The sequence below is a fragment of the Geospiza fortis genome, unplaced genomic scaffold (genome assembly GCF_000277835.1).
Source record: "Geospiza fortis unplaced genomic scaffold, GeoFor_1.0 scaffold327, whole genome shotgun sequence".
In the NCBI taxonomy this organism is placed as follows: domain Eukaryota; kingdom Metazoa; phylum Chordata; class Aves; order Passeriformes; family Thraupidae; genus Geospiza; species Geospiza fortis.
This window is the reverse complement of record NW_005054410.1, coordinates 1,103,126-1,128,093: the sequence shown is the minus strand read 5'-3', so window position 1 is coordinate 1,128,093 and position 24,968 is coordinate 1,103,126.

The window sequence follows — 24,968 nt, the reverse complement described above, 5'->3', positions numbered from 1 at the left end:
TGCACATGCTCTGGTCAGGTTTACAGCAGCATGTACCACTGACATATTTTATGAAAAATCTCTTTGCCAGGATCTCTTCTCCTGAGAAGCTGGAAAGCTTCATCTTCTCCATGTCTTGCTACTTTGGAATGTGATTTGGAGAATTGTTTACTCAGCATGTGAATTGTTTTAAATTAATGGCCAATGACAGCCACCTATGTCGGACTGTGAGTCTGTCACAAGATTTTATTATTCGCTCCTTTCTAGCCTTCTGATGTCTCTTTTCTCTTTCTTTGGTGTAGTTTGAATATATAATTTTCTTTTAATATAATATATATCATAAAATAATAAATCAGCATTCTGAAACATGGAGTCAAGATTCTCATCTCCTCCCTCGTCCTGGGGACCTCAAACCCCACCGCAAGCATGGCCTGCATAAACTTGCTCTCAGCAACACAAACACCAGAATGGGGGAGCCACCAATACCCTTTTCAAGGATATCCAGAACATTCACGAGTAAAAGCAAACATTTTGGAAGAAATTTGACTGGCTCTTGAAAAAAACAGACAGAAACCTGGAAGTGGTTTATCCTTAGTCGCTGTGTTCTAAAATTATGTCCCGGTTTTTGTGAAACATCTGGTGCAGGCCACTGCAGGCCACTCAAGGACAGGGTAATTGCTACTCTCTGATTTGGACCAAGCCTGAAGGACCATTTAAAGATAATTTTTAGGGTGAGTTTTCCCAATCTCCTACACCAGGAAAACTGCAAGTTAGCAACATCTGCTTTATTGGGAACAAAATTAAGCCCCTAGTAATCGCGTTTAAAAACACTTTGCAATGAAAAGTTCAAACCAGCATTGTTATCAACTACTAATGTTGCAAAAATCCCCCCTTGATTTTCATGTTTCCTCTAATAAAATATGGATTTTTATAGTGTGAAATGCAGTGTACAATGTCTTTTGCTGATTTGTCTTTGATGCAAATGCAGTTTGTGCATATTCACAGTAACAGGATTGTTCTGCAGGCAGCTCCTCAGCCTGTTGGCCAGGGAACACACATTGTGAAAGCACCTCCACCACTAAAACTGCCCAGTAATGTTAGAATTAAGGTAAATCATGGATCCAAACTAAAGCAGCTTTAAATGAGCACCTGTGAGTGACTTCAGGCTACTTAAAGCAAGTATTCAAAGACAATGTATTTTGGGAGAAGTCAAAGTTTACCCAGACTTGCATATGGGGTACAACAAAAGTTTCCACGTGCAAAACATTATAAGAAACTTTCATTAATTTCATATTAACACAGATGGGAAGCACCACTACCTGAAGCCTCTTCAGAGCATGACCTGTCTGCTGCCAAAAACCAGAGAGAAAACATAGTAAGGATCAAGGTACAGTTCTAAGAGCCTCAGAGTGGTGAGATGTTTCACGTACAAACCTCAGCAGGTTAAAATAGGAATAATGGCAAGGAATTTAGGAATTCCTACTTTATAGGAATAATGGAAAACAAAATTGCCATGTGTGATGACAAGCTAACAGCCCTACAAATGAAGGTACCAACTTGAAGAGCTCAATTTCAATTTTTTCAATTTTTTGAAATAACCATAGTAGATATTGTAGCCTGAATGGCACATTTAAGATTCTTTTCCTCAAAAGAATGTGAACACTCAAAAATACTGACCCAAAGTCATATCTAATGCTAACCAGTGGAGGACTTCAGTCTGCAGTAGATCAGAAAGCATTGAGTCTAAGAATAATGATCAGAGAGGTTGCAGCTGTAGGGGCAGACAGAAACATTTGTCTATCCTAGCATTTGACACAAAAAAAGGACAAATTATCAATATTTATTTCTTAAAAGTGGGGCAAAATTTGATAAAGCAAGAAGTACTAGTCCTGGTCCAAGGTATATTTGATTTCTCCTCACAACTTCATGCAGATCTTGCCTCCTGGTCAAATTTTGCTGGCTACATTAACTTCTCAAACTCATTTACTGAATGTAAATTAATTTTAAATACAAAGCCCTCTTTTGCTTAGCTGTGAAAGTTTCTCAGCAGTGTAAGAGATCAAAGAGATTTTAAAGAGTTTTCTTTAAAAACAAAAGATAGTTGCCAACTTTATCGCCAGAGTTTTATGCCACATTTGGTTCATTTACAGCATTTTACCAACACCAAGAGCAGTCCACTTCTCAGACACTTTCACATCACAGCTTTTGGGGATGAACAGCACTTATCTAACTGCTCAGCCAGGCTCATCTGAATTTCCCAATTTGATGGAGAAGGCAGGAGAAATCAAAAACATCTTGTGTGGGATGAGAGAAAAAGCAGTGTGCCCTCCCTGCCCCCCGCCAGCCTCTGACACAGGCCTTTCCAGTGAAGCCTTCTTATTAAGTAATCTGACTAAAAATCAAGTTTTTGCCAATAGCTAGATGAACTTTGAATGAATAGGGAACTTTGGGAGTGATATTTTCAGCAAGTTTTGAATATTTCTCAAGGTTAACAGTCAATTTTTAAAAAAATGAATCTTACAAACTTCTGCAATCAGTGGCACCGTTCTTCAAGGATTTCTGCCAGGGAACAAAGTTGAAACTAATTTTTTTTTTCCTTAGTTTTGAGTTTTCATTCTTTCTATTCTGTTGAGTATTTTCCTTTTTTAGAACTAAGAAAAAGAGTGAGTAGTTTTCCTGATCTACTTTCTCTACAACAGTCATCTCTTCTGATCCCTTTATCTTATCTCTTCTTATTCATCCTGCTGTGAAATAAAAAGGCTTAGTATTTTCCATCTCTTTTCATATTACTCTTGTTCCATAACTCCAATTATTGTTGTTTTTCCTTTCAACAACCTGTTTATTTCTTCCATATATTTGTGGAGCTACAGTGCAAGAATAAATATTCAATTCTACTTAAAAAACCAACAAAACAAACCAAAAAAAACCACCCAGATTTTATTTGAAGGTATCAGACTAGGAGTTTTTTTAATTACCATCCTATTCTTTACACAACCTAAAGTACTCTGTTCCCTGGTGAACAAAATTCTTCAACAAGTCCACTGCCTTCCAATACTGCCCTTCAAGAATCCATATAAACCCATTTTTTATTGCACTCCAAGCCTTTTCACTTAAAATGACCATAATCACAGAGTGAAAAGTCAACTAGAGAAAAGAAAAAGCTTGACCAACATTCTCATCAAACAATCAATTTCTATTTGTTTATAGGCTAGAGTTGGAAGTACTGAAACCAAACTTTCATCATAGTCCTATGAATAACTTCAGGGTGCTTTTTTTATCAGTATTCCAAGTAGTCTGTGAGTGTCAGCCAAAAATAAACTTAGCTTTTTCAAGCAGGCTGATGTCTGGTTGGTTTGGGGCAGGGTAGAAGACTCTGACAGAGTTTTCCTTAAAAAAGAGAAGAATGACTATTTAAGAATGTTAATCTAATAACATGCTGCACCCTTACTTCTGCCTGATGGTTTAATTATTAGTAACTCAGTTCAGTTCATTAGGGACCTATTGTGCTGCTGTTGGCAAAACAGAAATGTCACTGCATGTTAAATAATTAAAAGCAGTAAAACAAACATTATCTTTTGAGTCCTGGATTTATAAATTGCTATTAAGAATGCAACCCTTTAATCAATAACTACTTATCTATTTTGTTTTAGTGAATAATGAGTACAAACTCTTTCCTGCCACTCTAATTATGATGTGATGACTACCAATTCTTCCTACTATAACCATAGATATTTTGTTTCATTTTGGTTTTACTACAGAGTATAAATATGAGCAACAGTTTGTGCATCCAACAAGTTATGCAGCAGTACTAGGCAAGGTTTCCCCAAGCCAATCACTATTTTTTTCCTCTTTTCTGGAGTGTAAAGTAATTCTCTGTGACCAAAACCTGCACTCCTTAATCAGCAGATTTGTGTGTGCCATTTATTTGTCCTGCACCACAGGAACTGGTAAGGAACTGGTTCAGATTCAGTCCCAAGCAAATTAGTAACTTGGAAACTTTCAGGGAGAAGCTGCAGTGAAAGATTATTGAAGGGTCTTATGCTGCCTATGTGAAAGAGAATAATGATCTTGCTAGGCCCAAGTCCCCACGATTTTGAGAGGATTTAACTCCTAGTCAAAAGAACTGGGGCCCCAGTGATACAGTAACTCTGGGCACTCAGTCCTTAGTTCCTACAGCCCAAATTGTTGCACCACAAACCATGTATTTTAGCATCAACAATTACCAGTACAGTTTACTCTGGTACAACAAAGACTGAACAAAGGTTCAGTCTGACTCAGAAAACTTTGCTAACAGGCAGATTTTTTTAGACTGGAGTAATCATAGGAGAGCTTATTTTGTAACTGAATATCATCATTCTGATTTTTTCTCTTTTTGGTTCTATTACTTTATGGCAGTCCTGTCAAGAAGTTTTGCCAGCCTCAATCAGAAGCAGAGAGAGAGCATAATGCAAAATAAAATGCAGAGTACATCTAGCTTTTACAAATGTTTACTGCTGACATGAAAGGAATGCCAAGTGGAGAATAATACCTTTGCCTCTGCTGCTGACTTTGTCACAACTTGGGAGAAACTTTGAGAACCATTAAGAGAGTCACTTTCATACTATAATTTCAAAACAGAGATGGGCACGTGTAGGCTGGATTGGGAAAAGGAGCAAACCATTAAATAATCTAGTAGGTATTTCTGTTGCCATATTGGCAATGATCACCTTTTAATGCCAGAGCTAAAGTATCACCTACCTATTTCCTTCTCAACTGCCTCTCACCAAATCAGGCAGAAAGCTGCCATCCAACAGCTAATGCCCATGCAGAATAATTACTCAAGTCCCTGGAACGAGGACACTTAAATCAGCCTGAGGAGCACCTGCCTTACCAGTTGGGTTTTGTAGTTGTGCACAGAAAGCTCTTATAATTCAGTTCACTTTCAGCAAAGGGCAGGTTAACTTTGATAAGAAAAGGCAGCTGTGATCACAGGGGCACAGCAGCATAAGCATGGGAAGAGAAAAAGGCATTTCAGATACTAATATGAGGGCTAACAAGTGCCTGACCTGACTTGAACAGCTCTCTCCAGGACAGTTTAGTGGAAGAGGGGAGACTGAAACATAGTGGAAGAGGATAACAAAGAAAACCAGAAAAATGTAAGATCTGTGGAGGAAAATACACACACACACACACACTGATTAGTTGGAAAACAAAGTAATTTAATACATCAGAATGACAAAAATTATTTCCTTAAATAATTTATTGCAAGCTGATTTTCACAGCTACTTCGAGCTTCTTTTCTTTTTCCTCTAGTAAGTCTCTTACAACCATGATTTTTGAATTTCTCTTTTCTGTTCAGCAGAAACAAAGTACTCTTGACCTCAAAGCATAGCTGTATGTGAGAAAAGCAGGTAACCAGAAACTCCCCCACTGCTGGCCTTAGCTGACTACCTGTCACAGTGCCTTTTGTTGGGCAGTATCTCAGACTGACCAGTTTTGCACTCCTGCACCCTCAGTCTAGTTTGCACACCACGATTCTGTGTTTAACCATTACAGCAAGTGGACATAGAAAGACAAAAGTTTCATATTGAAAGGGAAAAACTCAAGTGAAGCCTACACCAAAATGCCAAGAGGTGTATTTGTTTTCTTCAAGAAAAAATAAAAAAGTCAGCAAGAAGCCAAAGAAAAACAACCTAACATGCACTAAAGAACCCATCAAACTTGAGAGAGTGCTGGCACTTCCACAGTATATGTGATGCATAGCAATGGTGCAGGTCCCTAACTGTGGCAGAGAAAAACTAACTCATTCCTCACGCCTGGTTTTCAACATGCAACTAAAACTGACAGATCTCCCTGTTCCATTTTACATAACCATTCAGCAGATGATAAATCCATCTCCAAGCACTTTGTTTTCAAGGCAAAGCTTGCCTTTTTGTTTGTTTACTTGCATTTGGGTACACAGGCCCAGAGAGCCAAAGCCCACAAACACTACCAGAAAGCAAACTGGTAGACATTTCTAAAACAGCAAACAGGGAATGGGAAACAAGAAACACCATGGGGAAGAGACAGAATAAATGGATTCCCTCATACAGGACTCTGAATGAAAATGAACAGTGGCATATATAGGAGGGAAATAGGCAAAGAGAAGGGAAAAATGAGACTGAAATTGTGTATCAGCTCCAAAAATGTCACCAAGCAGTAATTGAAACTTTAGCAGGGAGCAAATTATGGAGAAGGGGAAAAAAAGAAACATTACATAGGCTTTTCATCATTTCTTCAACATCTTGATCTCATATGTTCTTCTGGGTTGGTGCAATGTGCATTTTTGCAGTCTGAAAGAGCTATTTTTAGAAGCCCAACCGGGTTGCTATCTGCAGAGTGAACATCAGTTGGGGTCCAAGACCTAAGCCAAAACAATTCACTCACTGCTCACTTGACAGAACACCATAATGCCAACAGGAGAATCTTCTCCTCCTTTTTGTCATGTAGGAGCTTCCAGGGTGTTTTTAGGTAATCTTCTCTTTCATATTCTCCAGCTGGTAGCTCATTTCTTCCTTGTCCCCTCCACTCCCTAGACACAACCACACTGTGTCCCCAGGTACATTTTATTCCCCTCAAATTCCTCTGTCTGCCTTTGCTGATCATAATGGAACCTTGAGTAAATTGGTTCTGCACTTAGAGATATTTTCAACACGTCTAGTTTAGTGATGAAATAAGAAAAGAGCAATGGAAAAAAGAGAAGAGAATCTGAAAAAAAGACAGGAATTAACTTCTCAGCATGAATAAAACCAGCTACAGATCCAAATGCATTTTCAGACATAAGTAATTTCAAAGGAAAGTTAAAGGAGGTAAGTATTTGGGGAATTTTATCCATACATGTGTATGTATGTGCATATTTATACATACACTTATATTACTAAGGCTAGAAAATTCAAAGTATAAAACAATATTTGAAATCCTTTCAAGTTTAAGAAATGAAAAACTCACTGCTCAGGTACCTAAGAAGAAACCTCAAATTATTCCATCTCCTTACCAAGAAGCAACCACAGAGATTTGAAAAGCACCTCTCAGGTACACAATAAAAGACCAAATTAGAGTGATTTTTAAAAATCACTCTGCTTTGGGATACTTTTATACGCACTCTTACTCAAATATTTCACTTCCAACTTTTATTTAATGAAAGATGCTTATGATATCATCTCTTTCTCTTTATTTAGTGGTGTCATTAAAGCTATAATGAAGACTCCACAGCTGTGTCTCCTAAATATGCACAGCTTTGAATGTTTCTGGAGGTATCTGGGATACAGAACACACCTACACATAATTAAGAGTTGCCATTTAATTAAGGAGTTATTCCTGAGGTAACACACAGTCAAATCTCCCTAGGAATCTCACAGAAACAGTGTTCACAGCTGGTTTTTAACCCCACTCTTCATCAGGCCTTAACTAAAGCCACAGTTTAGATATAGAGAATAATAAAGCAAAAGCCTCAAGAACAAAGCACATCTCACTGAGTATCTCCTCATGGGCAGGTGATCCAAGCTAGTTACTTCATTAAGCAGGGAACAACACAAATGGGTACAAGTAAAGCAGCATTGTGCACAGAAAAAATGGAAGTCTGGAAGGGTAAGTTAGAGATAAGCCTACAACTGCTTCAACATTAAGATTTTATTCTGTTCCAGAAGTTCTGGCACTGCTCTGCAGCTCCGAGTGGCATGTTCCTACTGTCTCTTAAACAGCTAGGCATAACTATTTAACCATTTCAGGACCAAAGTAGAATATGCAGCTCCAATTAACACCAATGGGAGCTGTATTTTCATTCAGCTACACATATTGCTAAAAATGTACTTCTTAGCCCACAGATTTAAAGGAAAAAAAATTCTTAAAGGCAAAAAGGTTCACTTTTAGATCTTTTCACTGAGTAAAAAAAAAGATTATAGTGCAGTTGTTACAGGCAGCATAAACTGCTACATAAAGACAAATCAGGTCAGCAGAAAAAAATTTGGACACCAAATAATCAGTGATGTGTCACAGTGATATATAAAACAAATCAAGGCATTTGCATGGATAGCATATAGTGGACACAAGTCACAGCTAAATCCTGCAACTTGCAACTACAAGTTATTTCCAAAAGTTTCCAACTGCTCTGCATCATCTAAGCAACAATATTGCTCTAAAGAGAGAATCTGAATCCATCTATGTTTGTTAATATGGCCTTAAGTGTTAAACTTGCTGTTGCTGTCTTGAGCTATGTCAAGACTGTTTAAATAAATGCTGTGACTTGCTAAATCCTGTCCCTAGCTAATTAAAATCATGGGCTTGAAGTATGTTGCTCAATACATTCCCTTTGCTCGCTGCTGATACACTTACTAAAGAATTGCACAACAGAGGACACATATTCAGGGCAGCAAATACAACAAAAAAAGAAATGAGAATGTAATTTTGAGGGAATTCTCAGAGTGAAAAAAAATCAAATGTACTGCTGTGACTAAAGGAAGGAGTGGCTGCATAAAAATGGGAAAAAAAAGTCTTGATTTGTAAAGAAATCTATTTTTTAATGGATAGCATTCATATATAAGTCAGATAAGTGCAGGTTATCATCTGAGACAGATGTTTTATGAAAAGTTGTTTCTAGTGTCAGAAGACTGACAAAATAAAACAATTACAATATAAAAAAATGGCAAAGTCTATTCTAAGAGGAATTCAAGTAATTTATCAAGTAAGGCACAAAATACCTGCTTAATGTGCCACATCTTTTCTTCTAATTGGGATTTGCAATAATCCAGAAAGATTGCTGTTTGCTCCCTTCAATCTTAGGTGGGCACATTCACTTGATTGTTTCAGATATTGGCTGGTTGCAGTAAGAACTGGTTTACTGTGTTGGGAAAATGTTTTCCTAAATGTTTTCCAAGGGATCTAATAACTTCTAGAGCAACTGGTGCAAGACAAAATCCACAGAAGGGATCCTGCACACACAGCTCGTGCACAAGAACCTTCCAAGCATTGATTAGGTTTAGATCTGGAGGCAATCTTCTCCATTCTGATTCCTCTCCATCCATCAGTCAGCTCTCTGATGCAGCTGGAGCAAATTACAGCTGCCAAAATATTAGCTATCAGTTATTGAAGGATGCCTAATGATTCTGCACCAGGGTAAAGCTTTTTAAGTCCAAAGAGATAAAAAACATATTCTGGTTCTGTCAGAGTGCACAGCACTTTGACAGGAACCACATATTGTATGCAGACAAAATGTGCAGAAGGGAAAAATATATACTGAGTTATACCTGAGCCAGGAACTTCTTAATGTTAGAATTTTTCACCTTCCCAGAGGCAATGGATTCTTGGCTCATCCAAAACACCTGAGACAATTATCAGTCACAATGCATGTCCCTGGAGGTTTTTCTTTAGCAAGAAGCAGCTTGTGCAACCAGGTCACATTCTACTTCTGTAGCAAATATTAGGAATAGAAGTAATAGTTCACACCTTAGCAAAAACATGGGATAAAGGTTATAACAGAGCTATTGGCAAGGGTCTGGGCTCTCCTTGGATTGCCTTTTTACTCTCTAACCAATGTCTTTAACCCCTCTTTCTCCCTCTTTATTTTCTTTTCTGTGCTATGTTAGCTATTTGTAATTGCAAACTTTTAAAGTCAGTAATAGGTTTGTATTGTGAGATGGTCTAAATGCATGAGGACCTAACCATAGGCTCAGCTGAAAAAAAAAAAAGAAAAAAACAAAGAATGGTAAACAGCATTTAGTGAGAGTAATCAGGCTGTGAAATAAGAACAGTATTCTCCAGTCTGTAACATTAAGGTCAAAAAGATATTTTGCCATTCAAAAGCTGACATCAGGGAACTCACTATTACCACTGAATTGATATGAGGATTGCAGTGACCAATCATACTTTAAAAGGGATAAAAGCAAGGAAAAAAAAAGAAAGAATTAATACTTTGCAAACTTAGAAAATTCTCATTTAGAGAAGATCTAAATTCACTCTGAATTTGATGGAATTACTTCAGCTTTACAGTTGTGTGATCAAAAGTAAGTTATGAACTGTAGTTCAGCCTAACTATTTCTGAGCTTGCTCAGCCTGATATCCCCATCCACCAGTACAGCATGCAGAGACTTTAACTCAAAACCTGATCTGATCTTTTCAATACAGTGCCATGTCTATTATCCTCCACAACTTCATTAGCATTAATAAATTCAATCAATACTTCAGTAAATAATGAAAGTCAATCATGCTTCTTATTCACGGCCTCTGAAGGAACCCGACACTGTACTGGTGACAGCCTCACAGCTTTAGGAAGAAGCCTCTAAAGTAATTATTTGCAGGCAAACTGGAGAATTTTATATATTTTTAATGAGGCAGTTCCTGAGATAGTAAGCCATTTAAGAGCCAGAGAACTCTCATGGAAACTCTAATGTGTACTTTGTTTCTTGGGCTGAACTCAGGAGCACTGTGCCTGCCTATACATCCACCAGCACCACTGGAATTACATCTCCTTGCCACAGGGTTGAATTGGAGCTCATGCAATCATGGCAATCAAAACATAGCTAAAAAGTCAGGCTGCTCACAAGGGGAAGAACACATCCCTATGCTAAGGCATACATCTTCCATACTTTATTTACCATTAACAAAAAGTGCTTTATAGCACTGCATAGAGATTGCCATAAAACAACGTTTTAAGGCTCTCTCAACCATATTTCAGCCATAAATGTCCTATAGATACAGGAAGGAAAACTACTAAGGTTCAATATTATCATCTTTATTACAGATGACCTCACTATTGTGCTCTCCATAAAGAAAAAATATTAAACCATTAAAATAGTCTGAATCCTAAATTAATACAGGTTTACTACTCATATCTAGATCTAAATGGCCTTACTTGCAGAGTAATTATTTTTCTAAGAAAATTTTGTTGACAGCCTCATTAACAGTGATCAGACCAGAATAAATGTTACCTCTTCTACTAAAAATGTGACTTCCCTGGCAGAGTATCCCATATATTAGTACACATCCATCAGCAATTCAGCTCTCAGTGGTTTTATAATGAATGCCACATTAAAAAGCAAGACACAAATTAATGAAAATTCAGTCATTGCACTATGTGTTACAAAGCTTAAACAGCTGAAACTGCTATCCTGTTCAATTCAGAGATTTTGATTTCCCTTTTACACTACTGCTAACTAGTCCTATTTGTTAGTATGATTCCATGATACAAAAATATTATTACAAGCTGTACTATTGCAGCTCATTACAGTTCTTATAAAAATCCAAAGGAGACAGTAGAAAAAATAGCATTACTTATTGTTTCATTATTTTTTAAAATGAGATTCATATGTTTGATGCCAAAATGTGTTTCTGCTTAACTGGTAGCTCCGTACATTCTAAATCTGAAAAACCCCAAGGCAATTTCTAACGCCTTGTGTCAGAGTGTGGCAATAGCAACAGTTCTCATTTCTGAGCCCATTCTACTGCATTATTCTACTGAAACTTCACAGAATTTGTCCAGCTTATTGAAATATTCTCAGATAAACAACACTTGATTTATGAAGATGGTCAGTTTTACTTGAACACAGAGGATTTAAATCATTAAACTTGCTTTCTTACATTGGAAATAATTCTGTCTGCAAAAGTCATATTTCACAACAAAGCACTGTTGCTCTGAATATGTTTTCCCATCATAGAGTGCCTTAGAAAGAATTCTCATATTTTCTGTGGAAAGCTCATTTTTCCTCATTTTTCCCTGTTTAGATAATAATGATAGCAGAAAATTAGAGAAAAAAATGCTGGTTGGGGGCTTGTTAAAACATCTTCTTACCCATTTAATTCTTTCTTCTCTTTTTTTTCCCCCTTTTTTTAGTCCTCTGGAAGATACCTATAGAATTTCCTCTTCTAGTTTTACCTATAAAGTACTGCTGGAGAAGGCACATGGGTACAGTCTCTGTGTGGTTGCACCACAGCAGAACTGTGAACACTGTTCTGCAGACAGCAACACATCTCTGTTTATCTTGGCAATCAGCTTGCAGGAATTTGCCTGAAAAACAGAACAACTTTAGGTCTCACTGCTGTAACAGGCCCCAGGTTATTATTTCCTCTTCTTTTGGCTGTTGCTTTTTCTCAAATGGGTAAAAAAAAATTCAATTACAGAAAGTTTCTGTAATTCTTTGGCATGAAAGAGGGCTTAGAGAGATATGCATGCTCTAGCAACAGGACATCCTTATTATTCACCTTGATACAGCTTTTATACATTGTGCTCCTCACAGTTCAATGGTACCTGACAAAACCAATGCCAGTTTTCATCCAGCACCAGCTTGTGATGTTAAATAAGAAACTCTGTGTGTGAACATGCTTTTAAGCACTACAGTGCACCAAAGAATGAGCTGTTTTCAGCTAACATTGAGCCACTAATGATTTTAATGAGAGTGCCTTCTGGATTCATATTTTTTTCATAAAATACATCACACTAAAACAAAATCAATGAGAAACATTAATTAGGGCCTTTTTAGACGCCTTCTGTGGTGTTGTTTTTCTTTTGAGAAGCACCAGATGAAGAATGCTGTGCTTTATTTAAGCTAAGTTGTTTGACATTTAGATGAGAGAAAAAAGAGAAAAATACTAACAAACACAGGAACAATTTCTGACAGCTCTTTGTCATGCAAGAGAGAAAAAAGGGGACCGACTGTGAGATACTACTTTGAAGCCCTGGAAATTTGTAATGAAAAATTTAAGATACAAGAGAGGAAGAAAGATGAGCTATTCATTTGGTTCTGCATATATTAACACTTGTAATTCAAACTAAAGGTTTGCTATGTGTTTTCATAATTTTGACTCTAATAAATATCTTGGAGAATTGCTTTGATATTCTAAGATCATGCGTGTAGCTTGCATCCATTAAGAAAAATGGGGAACAATCATCAGCAGCCCTCTTGGCGCTAATGAGGAGGTCATTGCTCTTTAATTATCACAGACATGAAACTGAAACATTTCAAAGGGTTTGTGGAATACAGTGGCTATGGGCAAAGCTGTGTATCTGTTTATAAGTCTATCTGTCCCAGAGCAAGTAGAGTAGAACGTGCATCTTCCATTCTGCAGCCTTGCTGCTTCTGTGTATATTAAATTTGCAAGTTTGTATCACTGTTTCTTGCACATCAGATTAATCTGGGAAATTTAGACCAGCTATTAGCGGAGGCTGAGTAGGAGGGAGGAGGGCAGGGAAAGGCGGAGAAAAAGGGATAGAGATGTGAGAATAGTAAAATGTTCCTCATCAGGAGGTATTGTGAAATAAGTACCACTGTGTTGTGTGACCTTATTTCCCACAGTAGGGGTGTCATGAAGAAATAGAAACGGCAAGGTGCTGCAGGAAAATATTAGCAAATTAAAATTTTGTGTCTGGCATTGGTTGTGATCTCACTCATATTTCCACCCTTGCAGAGGAAGTGACTACAAGGGGAACAGATACAGTTGAGGCAAACCAGGGGTTGAAAAAAAAAAAGGGTGAATTTTTCCTGTTGATTATGAATTACTCAAAACAATTTCCTCCTACTCTGGTGCAGAACTACAATAAATCATTCCCTCACTCCTAATGTTTTTACACCAAATATGTTCTATTGATCCATTAACTAAAATGTTGATTATTTCTGGATTAAATAGACCATTTCAACTTCAGTAATAGGTGAACAAACTTGTCTTTCATGAGAGTGAAAAACTGAAGAGTAGAAAGGGAAATTTTCTCTCTGTGAGGGAGGAAAGAGGAAGATCCAATTTTGCATACAATTTCCATTCTGTTTTCTACAATTTGGAATACTGCTGAACAGCTATCTTCTCTCTTTTTGCTCAGTTTTCACCTTTGGGAGCAGTCACGCTCCCAAAGGCACAGTCAAAATATGTGTGGGAAGGGGAAGGGTGGGAAGAGAAAGCATTCAAACTACTAGCAATCAAAAATTGGTCTCCTCTGAATGCTTTGTTTTAATAGTTATGTCAAAAATGCAAATTTTTCTTCTAAATCTAAAATTCACGAATATTTCTCATAATTAAGAGAGTTTCCATTTGCCCGCTTTGGAAGACTGATACTGAATTTACAATACAAACTGACTTACAGAGTTTAGATCTCTAAATATTCATTGCTGGAATCTGATGTGAACATTTCAACAGAGTAATACAGCAGCAAATCTTTATGACAGATGAAAAGTTTACCTTCCTGCAGCAACCTTCATCTTGAAAGGCAGCTTAGGTGGAATTACATTAGGCAAGGAGGAAATGATTTTCCAAATTATTTCCGATAGAGATTCCAGCTAATTCTCTTCATAGATTTTCACCTTTCTGGGGAAACACTAATACCCTTTCCTCCAGCTCCCAGATGTCAGGCCAGAAAAACTTCTGGGGAATTTCAGTGAAATTCCAAGAGGAAAAAACACCACCCTATTTTTTAAAGTCTTTTATAATACTTTACATGCAGAAAGCAAGAGAGAAACTGAAGTCCAAAAGGACCATGTGCTAAGCCAGTACAGAGTGGTAGCTATTCAAATTTTGTCTCTTCATCTCGTAATCCAAACAAGAATCACCTAAAGCTGGTTAATACCCTGAAACCAGGTAAAGTGGTCTAATCCCCAAAGGAGGCAAGTCACCAAGTAAGTGATTCTAGTCACCAAGTAAGTGATTCTGATTAAAAAAGTAAGATTGCCCCATTAAAAAACAATGTAAACATTTTCATAGGACCTTTCCCTTGAGATCTACATACATAACTGTGTAAAAAAGATCAGAGTGCCTTTTTCAAAGAAAGATTTGAGTAATCATTTCCAGAGTAACTAAAGTGACTTGATGTGGTTGAAGCCGAAGCAGAGCTGATGTCTGAACTGAGATATGCATCTGAATGCCCAGATCAGGAAATGTTTTCTGACCTTTCTCCTTCCCACTCTGCTAAGAACCTGCTTCCCACAGTAATTTGTTGCACCAGCCAGATGGTGACCAGAGTGCACCTCCCACGAGCACTTCAGATGCAGGCAAGGTTCCCCTCTGGCCAGACTTCAGTGCAGCAGAGAAGTGGAGTTACACAGAAGCTGTGCTGACAGTGTCAGCCCTCTCCCACAGCTGGACACCAGCTGATCTAGTGATTGCAGTGACCCCTTCATTAGCCTGGAGAGCCCAGTGCTTTCTCCTTCCCCCATTACCATCAAACCTGCAATTCAAGAGGAGCACAGAATCTGTGGTATCTCATCAGAGAGTGTCATTATCTGGTACTCCCATGGCTGGTATTTATAACTCTGGGAATTCTCACCTGCCCTTCTAACTGGGCCATTTTAAAAAGAACCACAGGAAAAACACACCACTTAGTCAGTGGATAAAATCTTCAGTGTAATGTCAGAAAACAGCCTGACCCTCCATATTTAGGAGTATTGGCTGTGAGAGGTACTCAAAGGAGACCATTTCCTAATGATCTTGTTCGTGAGGAAAGAGGGACATTATCTGGATTTCAGGATTCCACGTGAGATAAATCTACTATCCAAACTAGACTGACAGAACCACCGTGTTGGGCTTTATTTGTTCTCTCTACTTCTGTAAAGAACATGTGCAAGTGTAGTCAGGGAAGGCAAGCACGAGACTGGGATCTTCTAAATACATTAGAAATAGAAAAAATGTTTTCTAGAATTATGAAAAAAATTCAAAAGCAAATAATTTAGCTCTCGTAATCCTTGGACTCTCTCTCTCTTTTGCACAGGCGTAAGGGAGAATGGCATCATGCAGGTTCAAGCTGCTATCACAAAACATGTAATTAGGAAGTGCTCACACCTGGATAGAGCCAATTTTCATCTGTAAATCAAGCAGCACAAAAAGCACCAGGGAGTAAGTTTCCTGTTTCAAGGCATTATGCTGCTAGAAATATTTAGCATGTTCCCAAATACTTCTCATTTACAGTATTTTCTATCCTTAAAACACAAAACAAAGGCATAACTTCTCATTACTACATTTTGTTTATATATGTCTCTAGCTTTATACAGCTCAATATCCAGAAATATAGCTACAAAAAAAGAAATCCATTTATTTTATCCAAATAATTCTTAATTAAACTGCCTACTTTCTTTATTTTGACTTTATTGCATCTTTGGCATCTTAAATCCTTTGCCAAATGCTTTTTTGTCTTCACCATTAAGGTATAAAGTAAATTGAATTAATCCTAAAACTGTTCCTTGTGGCACTTCCTTTTTTCCCTACCTCCTTGTATCCTGAAGTGACTTAATTCACAATTACTTTTTTGCCTTTGGTATTAATGCACTTTAAAAAAAATTCATCGGCTCATGTAGTAGATCCCTTCACAATATTTACAAAACTTGCATGTAATTAGAAAAGCCCTTTGTGCAGCACTGTATCAAAACACTGAGAAAGGAAATGAAAACAGAAGAATGCTAACAACATTACAGGATGAACGATTATACAGCAATTTTTAACAGGGGAAGCTGCATGAGATTTTGACAGCCAGCAGGGGAGAATTTGTTATTATTTCAATCTCTTAACAATGGAAATGCCACACAGTGAACAAATGGCTTCCTACTCAAGTTTTGTATGGCCTTAAAGCACCTCTCTCCTTCTGCCACTTATTACCAGCTCTTCTTTCTTCTTCTTCACCCCCATATCACTCACAACTCTGAAAGCAACATCTGCCATGGAAAAGAATACTTTACCTCCTAAGAATTTGCCCCTTTTTTGTAGAACCCCTGTTTCATTGTTCTTAGGAGCACAGAGGATGAAACTGAGGGGTGGCTGCTCAGTTCATCTCCATTGCTCTCACAAGAGCCAAGGACCTTGGTAGAGACATTCATGGGAAGCACAGCATGCTTCCAGAGCTGAACTATCAGAAGAAATCAGACAGAAAACTATCACAGAAATAGAGAAACTGAAATCACCTGGAAGAGCACAGAACTGCACAGAAAAGGTACAGCTTTAACAGGGCTCTGATTAAGTGTATCTGAAAATCCAAGCAGTGAGATCTAATCTGCCCTCTGGGAATAGCTTTACACGTAGCAGGCAGAGGTTGTTCTGCAGTTACCCACTCTCAGGGTTAACTGGTGTCTGAGGTAGACAAACACTCTAGTTAAAGAAATTCAGCTCTTACTCCAGAGGTATCCTGAAAAAAGCTTCCCACACTTATTCAGAAATAGAAACATCATGAAATTTCATGAAAATAAGACTGCTGGAGCTGTAAGGCAATGGAAAACCTGAGCATGAGGCAATGAATTCCTGGGCCAGTGGGGGCCTAAGGGGCCAAACCCCAAACTCTGCACCTTTTAATTTCATGCCATTGGCTTCAATAGGGCCATAACCAATAATGATGAGTGATACTCCTGGAGAGGTTGTTTTTATGTTGTGTTAATACAGTGTTAAGCCAGTTGTTTAAAACTGCTTTGCAGTAATTAAGTAATGGCAGTTACTGTTACATGTGTTTATTAGTGAAAAATAGTAAAGGACTGTTGCTTTTCTGTTCTTTATATGTGGCCTTAGGGACTCCACCTTTTGTAGTCCCCAAAGTCCCCTCTCATTACTGGACTAAACTAGCCAATAAAATACTATAGGGGATAAAGGAGTTTATTTTTATTTTTCTTCAGTGTGGTGGGAGTTCAGCTGAACCTGAACATCACCAGAACAGCAGCTGCTGATTTGTTGGAATGGGAGAGGCAATCCTTACAGGGAGGGCTCTCTGTGCCATTCTCCTCTCTCCTTTGTGTTGCAGCCTTACTGTGACACACAGGTGTGTGGCTGGATGCTGCAGTTTTCCTCCTGCTTTGTTTCTCCTCAAGAACACTAAACAGGGCTGGAGTCAGCTGTGACTTACCAAAAGAAGTGCTAGAAGTCTGTAACACAAAAAGCATGGGGCTTTCCTAAATTCTACCAACTGGGCAGAGATTAGAAGAAAGGCATTAAAGGAAGGAGATTTCAATGGCATCATAAAAAAAAGGAACCACAACTTATGTCCCACATGGCATCAACTCAAGTAATGGCCATGCCAATAAAATATGGCAGACAAAATGCAAATCCCAATGGGTATCATGGACATATGACATAACTAAAAACATAGAGGCAGCAAAACTCTTCCTGCCTGCAGAGGCAACACTCACAAGTGTTCACAAAGGTCACAAAACCAAAATCCAAATCCACTTTTAGGCAAAACAAGCCTGATTTTCCACTACCACATACCTTATGTATTTCCTTAAGAGAAATCTGAGGTTGGCAACACAAAAAAACTCTGCATTCACCATTCTGATATTTGCTCCCTAGACAGAGAAAATATGGAGAATCTGCCTGAAACCCCAGATGAATGGAATAATGGCTGTTCAAAGCATGTCTTATGAAAACTGCATCATAAGAAAAGGAACCACAACTTATGTCCTACAAAGGATGACTATATAAATGGCCGTGAAACATCCAAGGATCTGTAAATCAAAATACTCCATTTTTTTCACTTAAGAAAGGAAACTTGTTTTTTTTTTTCCAGCTTCTACCAACTACTGAGCTGAACTTCTACCCCAGGTATAACTCAGATAACATGATCAATACAATTATTCCATGTCAAAAGGAACATTCCTTAAAGTTACTGATATTCCACATCATCTTTCAGTTTACATATAAATACCTTCTATCACTCCAGCTTTGACATATCTTGCCACAAGGAGAACTTCAGCAATTTTGGAATAAGTCTGTCAAAGATAAGATTTGCCTAAAGGTAGCCTTTTCAGCAAGCTGAGTAACACGTCACTGTCACAAGATATTGAGATGCTTTTTCTGGTTACTACTAACTTTCAGCAAATCATTGTCCCATAATACCAAGGCACCAGTATTTTAAAGACACATTTGTCATGTGTTTTAACTGAAATGCTGCAAATAAGTAAATCCTATGCATGTCTGACTTTAAAAATTCAGGAGGAAATAGTCTTGAAGATTCTTGTTAAACTGTTTTCTTTCTTCTCAACTCCTTATTTGAAGCATATTTTTAATTATGCATCATTGCCCACACATAAATTCATTTATGTATATTAATTTTTGCTCCACTTAGCAGAGTGGTCACTTAATTAAATGTCTTCAGTTGTTTTAATGAAAAGCAAAAAAAAAAAAAAGATTTAACAGAATGTGTAACACTGTACATTTAAACATACTATTTGTTGCCTTTATTTCAGTCCATTTGTAACACTGATACTAGGACATTTGTGGAACCGATATTAAAAAGTAATATACTTTTCTAAAGCCCCCAGACTGTTTAGCAGATTTTTAAATTGAAATCAAAATTATACAGATTTTTCATTCTGATAATTTTACCAATTCACTAATTCTTTAATCTTTACAGGTCATTGAACAGCTTCACATTAATGAGATGTAGTTAAGAACAAATTTTACAGTTTTTTCTCCCTTTTTTTTGAAAAATGTTGCATATCGTTTGCAAATTAGAAAGAACTTGTTCCATTTATGGTACATTTATTTAAAATAATCGAATGCATGAGAGCCAGCTGAACACTGTGTGCAATGATGCTTTAAAACAAATTACCATTTATTTATAAGGAAGAAATAGACTTTTAAAAAGCTCACAGACTGCATTTCATTATTAATGATGCTCTCCATGCAAAACTGATTTCTTTCAATAAGATACAGAAACAAGAGAAAACTCACAGAAAAACCAGGAAAGAAAGCTTTTCTTGGGGACATGCACACTTTACACCAAATATAATATATAACCAAAATTGATGGCACCTGAGGTGCACATACAAGGAATTTCAGTGGCAACTTCCCTGCAGCTGCTAGACAGCCTGAAACAGCACAGTAGATAATGTATTTAGGAAGTTAAATTAGCCCAGATCAGCATGCAAAAAACTTCACTTTCTTCTAGTGAGCCCAACACATTCAAGAAACACTTCTAACATCAGATGCCTGAAAGGATCAATATTTCAAAATTATTGTAGACTGTAATTTCATGCTGCGGAAACAGTGAAAGGTAATTACTGCAGCTCAAGTATGTTAAATTACTATTATTGTCTTCTAAATTGAATAGACTCTTTATCTTTTTAAACAGCAAGTTAACCACCGTGCGTTTCCCGGGCCAGGTTTGATGCACAGCACTCCTGAAAGTCAGCACTCGAGCTGGCTGAGAGGACCATTGTTATTCACTCCAGAAAAACCAACTTCCTGATTAAAGACACATGTCTTAGCTGAATATTCTGAGTGCTGTTCAACCATCTTCTAGGCTTGCTTGTAAAAGCCTGAAATTTTTTGTGCATGTGACTCCCTCTGGAAGTCGAATGAAAAGCATTTCAGACTGTTCATAAGGAACTATTTCATTACAGAAGATCAGCAACCAGAAAAAAGATATTTTGAGGGACAGGTAGCAAGGTTCGTCTTCTTTTTTAGAAAAAGAACAATTGAAAACTTTAGTTCCATGAGTCTCTATTATAATATCAGCTTGCTCATCTACTTGCATTTTAGCTCCCTCTTTCATGTCTTATGAGCTAGGATCTGACCTGTAGCTTCATAGCTCAAGATAAAGGAGTACCACAATTTCTTAGTCAATTTAAACAGTAATACAGATGGAACCATTAAAAAAAAAGTCTGTTAAATCAGTTTTTGAAAAAGCTCAGAAAATATTTTAATTTCAAAAATATATGAACAGTTTGACAATAATGATAATTATCAGCACCTGATAATTCCAGAAACTTATTTTACACTGGGACAAGACACACATAAAGCCTAGAACTGCTGTTACTAATGAGATTGCTGTTAACAGGCAGCAATATCAATGCCTGACTGCAAATTCCTATCTGGCCAGTGATCTGACAACAATTCCAAATGACTCATTAGTGATCTTCACTTCAGGAGGTGCTTTGTAGAAACCTGAGCTAATTCCTCTTCTTTCATTGAAACAGCTATTTGCATGAATCCCGAAATGTGAAAATTTAAGTTTCTCTGTAGCTGCCAGCTATTGTCATTGATAAGATTTGAAGGTTTCTAATAAGCTTCCTCACAAAACTTCTCAGCAAAGAAAAACACAAAGAAAGTTACATCTCCTGGGGCCTGTTTCCAGCTCTGCAATCAGTCCCTCTGATGACCTTGCTTTCCAGCTATTCTGATTTTTGCCTCTTGCAGCCTTGGGGAATGACATTGTCTCTGCGTAAGTTCTACTTATTTTAATATTGTCTTCCCACAGTGAAGAGCCACTGAGATGGGGTTCCTTTTCTGTCCCTTTATTCCCTGTCTTACTCCCAAATGGAGCAAGAAGGAGGTGCACAGGGTTAACTTGTTGACACAGCAGTGTGCCGTGGAGAGCTGCCCTGACAGCAGAGCTCAGGATACAAACTAGACCACCAGGAACAATATCCATCCTTCCCTTTATCACTCCTGTTTGCTTCCATTTCTCTAGAGATGGGAAGAATGCAAGGAAATCTCAGAGCTCGGGATGAAGAGACACAAGTTAAAGACAGAATGGGAGAAAAAATGAGAGGAATGTGTTCCTAGGAGAAGGCTTTGGGAAATTCAACTTCCTCATCTCGAGTCCAAACAATGTAAGGAAGAGACAGGACATGGTTACTTCCATCCTGTTAGACAAAAGGAAAAGACACACTGCCCTGACCCATTCTCAAAGATAACGGCCTGCACTGAAGTACAGTAGCTTCTGAATTTCATATAATACCAACACCACCTCCGTGTTCAGGTAAGAACTAGGAGGCACTGACAGGAGACTAGGATGAGTATATTGTAGTGACCATAGCATCTAGCAAGTAGTTAATTACACCACAGAAAAAAAGGTGTGAGAAACTTTCTTGCAACAGGATATCTGACAAAAAAGTTCAAGCTGCTATACAATAGCAATATATCAATACAAATAATCCATAGCTAAAATTAACCTATTGGAGGCCTTTTACACTGTGTGTCTTACACCACTGTTTAAAATAATGTTCTAATTTTCAGATCAGATCTACATTTTAAACCTTACATCTTATTGTGGTATTTTCCATTTGCAGAGGCTACTATTAGAAATATGGAAATGGATATAAAACAGAAGCGCACAATAACTTCATTTGGAAGAGAGCTCAGAAGGACCTGTGGGCCAAACATGCCACTAAATGCAGGGGCAGAGATGAGGTTAGAGACAATTTCAAAGTTACAACACGTTTTTCAAGGCCTTGCTCGGTGGTGTTTTGATTAGCCCCAGAGAGATTTCCCTGCCCCTCCTGCACCAATGTTTGAGTACCTTCAGTGGGAAAATTCCCTAATATCAAAACAGGATTTTATATGTTGTAACCAGTATCCATTGCCCATTTTTATTTTACTGGGCATATTGAGGAGTCCTCTATCTTGCTCATAAACTTGTTGAGCAATTGGAGACAGCAATATGATGCACCTTCTCTTCCTCAGATTGCACCAACTCTCAAGACACTCCTCGTACCTCATGAGCCTCCACAACTATATTTCACAACTCTGCAGGACTTCCCTCTCTACCACTGTCTCCCAGCAAGCCCCAAACTGTAGACAGCACTTGAAATACTCCCTCCCTTTCACAAGAGGGAACATTCACCTCCCTCAGCCTGCTGTCTGCTCTCTGGCTGATATAGCAGAGGTTTGCTGACCTTTCCTGGCACAAGCACACACCATTGACTCAGATTTGATTTGTCACTGGCCAAGGCCCCAAGTTCTTTCCCACAGAAGTGCATCCGTGACAGCCTGCAATCCCAGGTGCAGGACTCTGTATAAAGCTATGTTGTGTAAAGCTATCCAACAAGCCAAGGCAGCTCTGGATTTCTGGGCTTGCCTTGCCTGACACAGTGCCACCCAAGAACTGAGTGCAGGTACACTCCATCCCACCTCCAGCTAAGTAACAAAAGTCATTGCAGCACCTTGACCCAGCAGTGAAGAATGCCACTACCTGGACCCTGAATGGACAACCCTTTAAGCCTGTTGGTGCAGCCAGTTTCCTACCCACCTCAGAGCACATCCAGGCAGTTCACATCTCAACAAAGTGTGACTAAAATTTTAAAACATTATATTGTCAAATAATCAGGAATTGTTTCAAGCAGACAGAAGTGGATTTGCCAGCCTGAGAAGAAGGGACTAAACTACTCCTGAGGAGGCCAGGAGCCTTGGCTGTGCCAGGGGAGAGCCCATCCTTGTGCCAGATGTGCTGCCAGGAGCAGGTGCAGCTGCCAGTTGCCAGCCAGAACCACAGTGCACATCATGTTCTGAACTGCCCTGGCAGCATCAGGCAGCCAGAGCATCCTGGGGCCCCCTGCCAGTGCCGGGGTGGCAGCAGGGCCATTGGGTGCCCACGCAAATGCTTCCTGCACTGTGGCAGTAGCCAGCCAGCCTCGATGCTATTCCTGGTGCAACTTTCCAGCCAAGCAGGCTGTAGCTGTAATGTGCAAACTGCAGGCATGTCAAAAAAGTTCTTAAAATTTGCCAACATAAGTAAGCATTAAAACTGCAATGTGCATGAATTTGTGGTCTACTGTAAGCATACATCTCTACATATAAGTTCTTATTTATATTATTTTCCAGGTAAAAAAATGGCAGCGTCTTGTTGTGGCTTAAGAGGAACATACCACTTTACCAAATGCTGAAGTAGCCTAAGTACTTGCATGTATTGATCCTTCCTTTTTTCCCTGCAGATACTAGTTATTGCAGTGTTTTGGGCCAACTGAAAAATATGTTTCCAGTCATTTGTCATTGAAAGCTTGCAGTCTACTTTCTAAGACCCATATTAGAGCTTTTTTTCCTAAGGAAAATCATTCGAGATCTTCCACATCTCCTTTGTGAAATCTGTGTGCTTCTGCTTCACTTCTCAATCCAATTTAACATGTACATCTGTACTATTTTAGCAGTTGGTATCTTTACCAAACACAGGAAAAAAAATAAAAGTAATATATGATACTTGGTTTTAAACTTAGTTTAAGACATGGATTAAAATACTTTTTCTTCAAAGCTCAAAAGAGACCCCTTCATGACCACTCTTGGCAGATTACAGGAGATGGGACCTAGACATCTTCTAAACAAGAGGTTGCAGATGCCAACTCTATTTCTCAAGTGGCTAAACCAGACATATTAACTCAGATGGAACAAGAAAGAGATGCCTTCCTTGTCCCAACAAACATATTATCATGAGGGCTGTGAATACTACGTGCTCAATGTTCTATGTGAAAGAATGAACAGCAAAAGCTTTCAAAATGTAGTCAGCTGTAAATGCATACTGTTCCTTGAACTGAAGATGTAAGCTCCCCTGAAAGTTGGCCTTTTAAAAAGTTAGAGAGCTGTATTTGAAAAATGAAGGCACAGCACATATAAAATTTCCATATTTTTAGAGCAAATACAAAAATTAATACATCATAATCTTTTCAAAATTAGATTTTTCAGTATACTTCTAGTTGAACTAATTCGGTGTTTAAGGATGACCTGTCAATGCTTTAAATTCTGCATATTTCAAAAAAAAACCATTGATTGGTCCCAGTTCTAACAGTTATCTTGAATTTCAATATATTTGTTATTTTTTCCAGAATCACATACTTTGAAGGCAGCATTCATTTCAAAAGTAACAAAAACACAAAACTCTAAATTCATGGTAGGAGAGAAAGGCTGGAAAGCATTAACTAAATACACAGATAAAATTTCGGAAATATATTCCAATTGAAATAAATTATCTTTCCCACAGTAGTTATTCCAAAGCAAAATGGGATTTGTTTCATGATAGAGCAGCCACACAGGGACAGCAATTAGGAAATGACATGCCACTTCCCATTTTTTCAAAATACCTTCAACTCTTTATTCCAATCATGTAGATTAGACCTAGGCCTTCCAGACTACACCTGTAAATAATGGAGAAACCTGTCTAGACTCACAGGGGTTTTGGTTTGGTTTTTTTTTTTCCCAATCAAGAGTTTTTAGAGGTGGAGGACAATTTTGGCCAGATCTAGGTATAAAGAATTTTGGCTGTTTCCTAGGCTGGCAATCAGCTTGCATGTCAAGGATGGCTGCTGTCCCTGAACCTA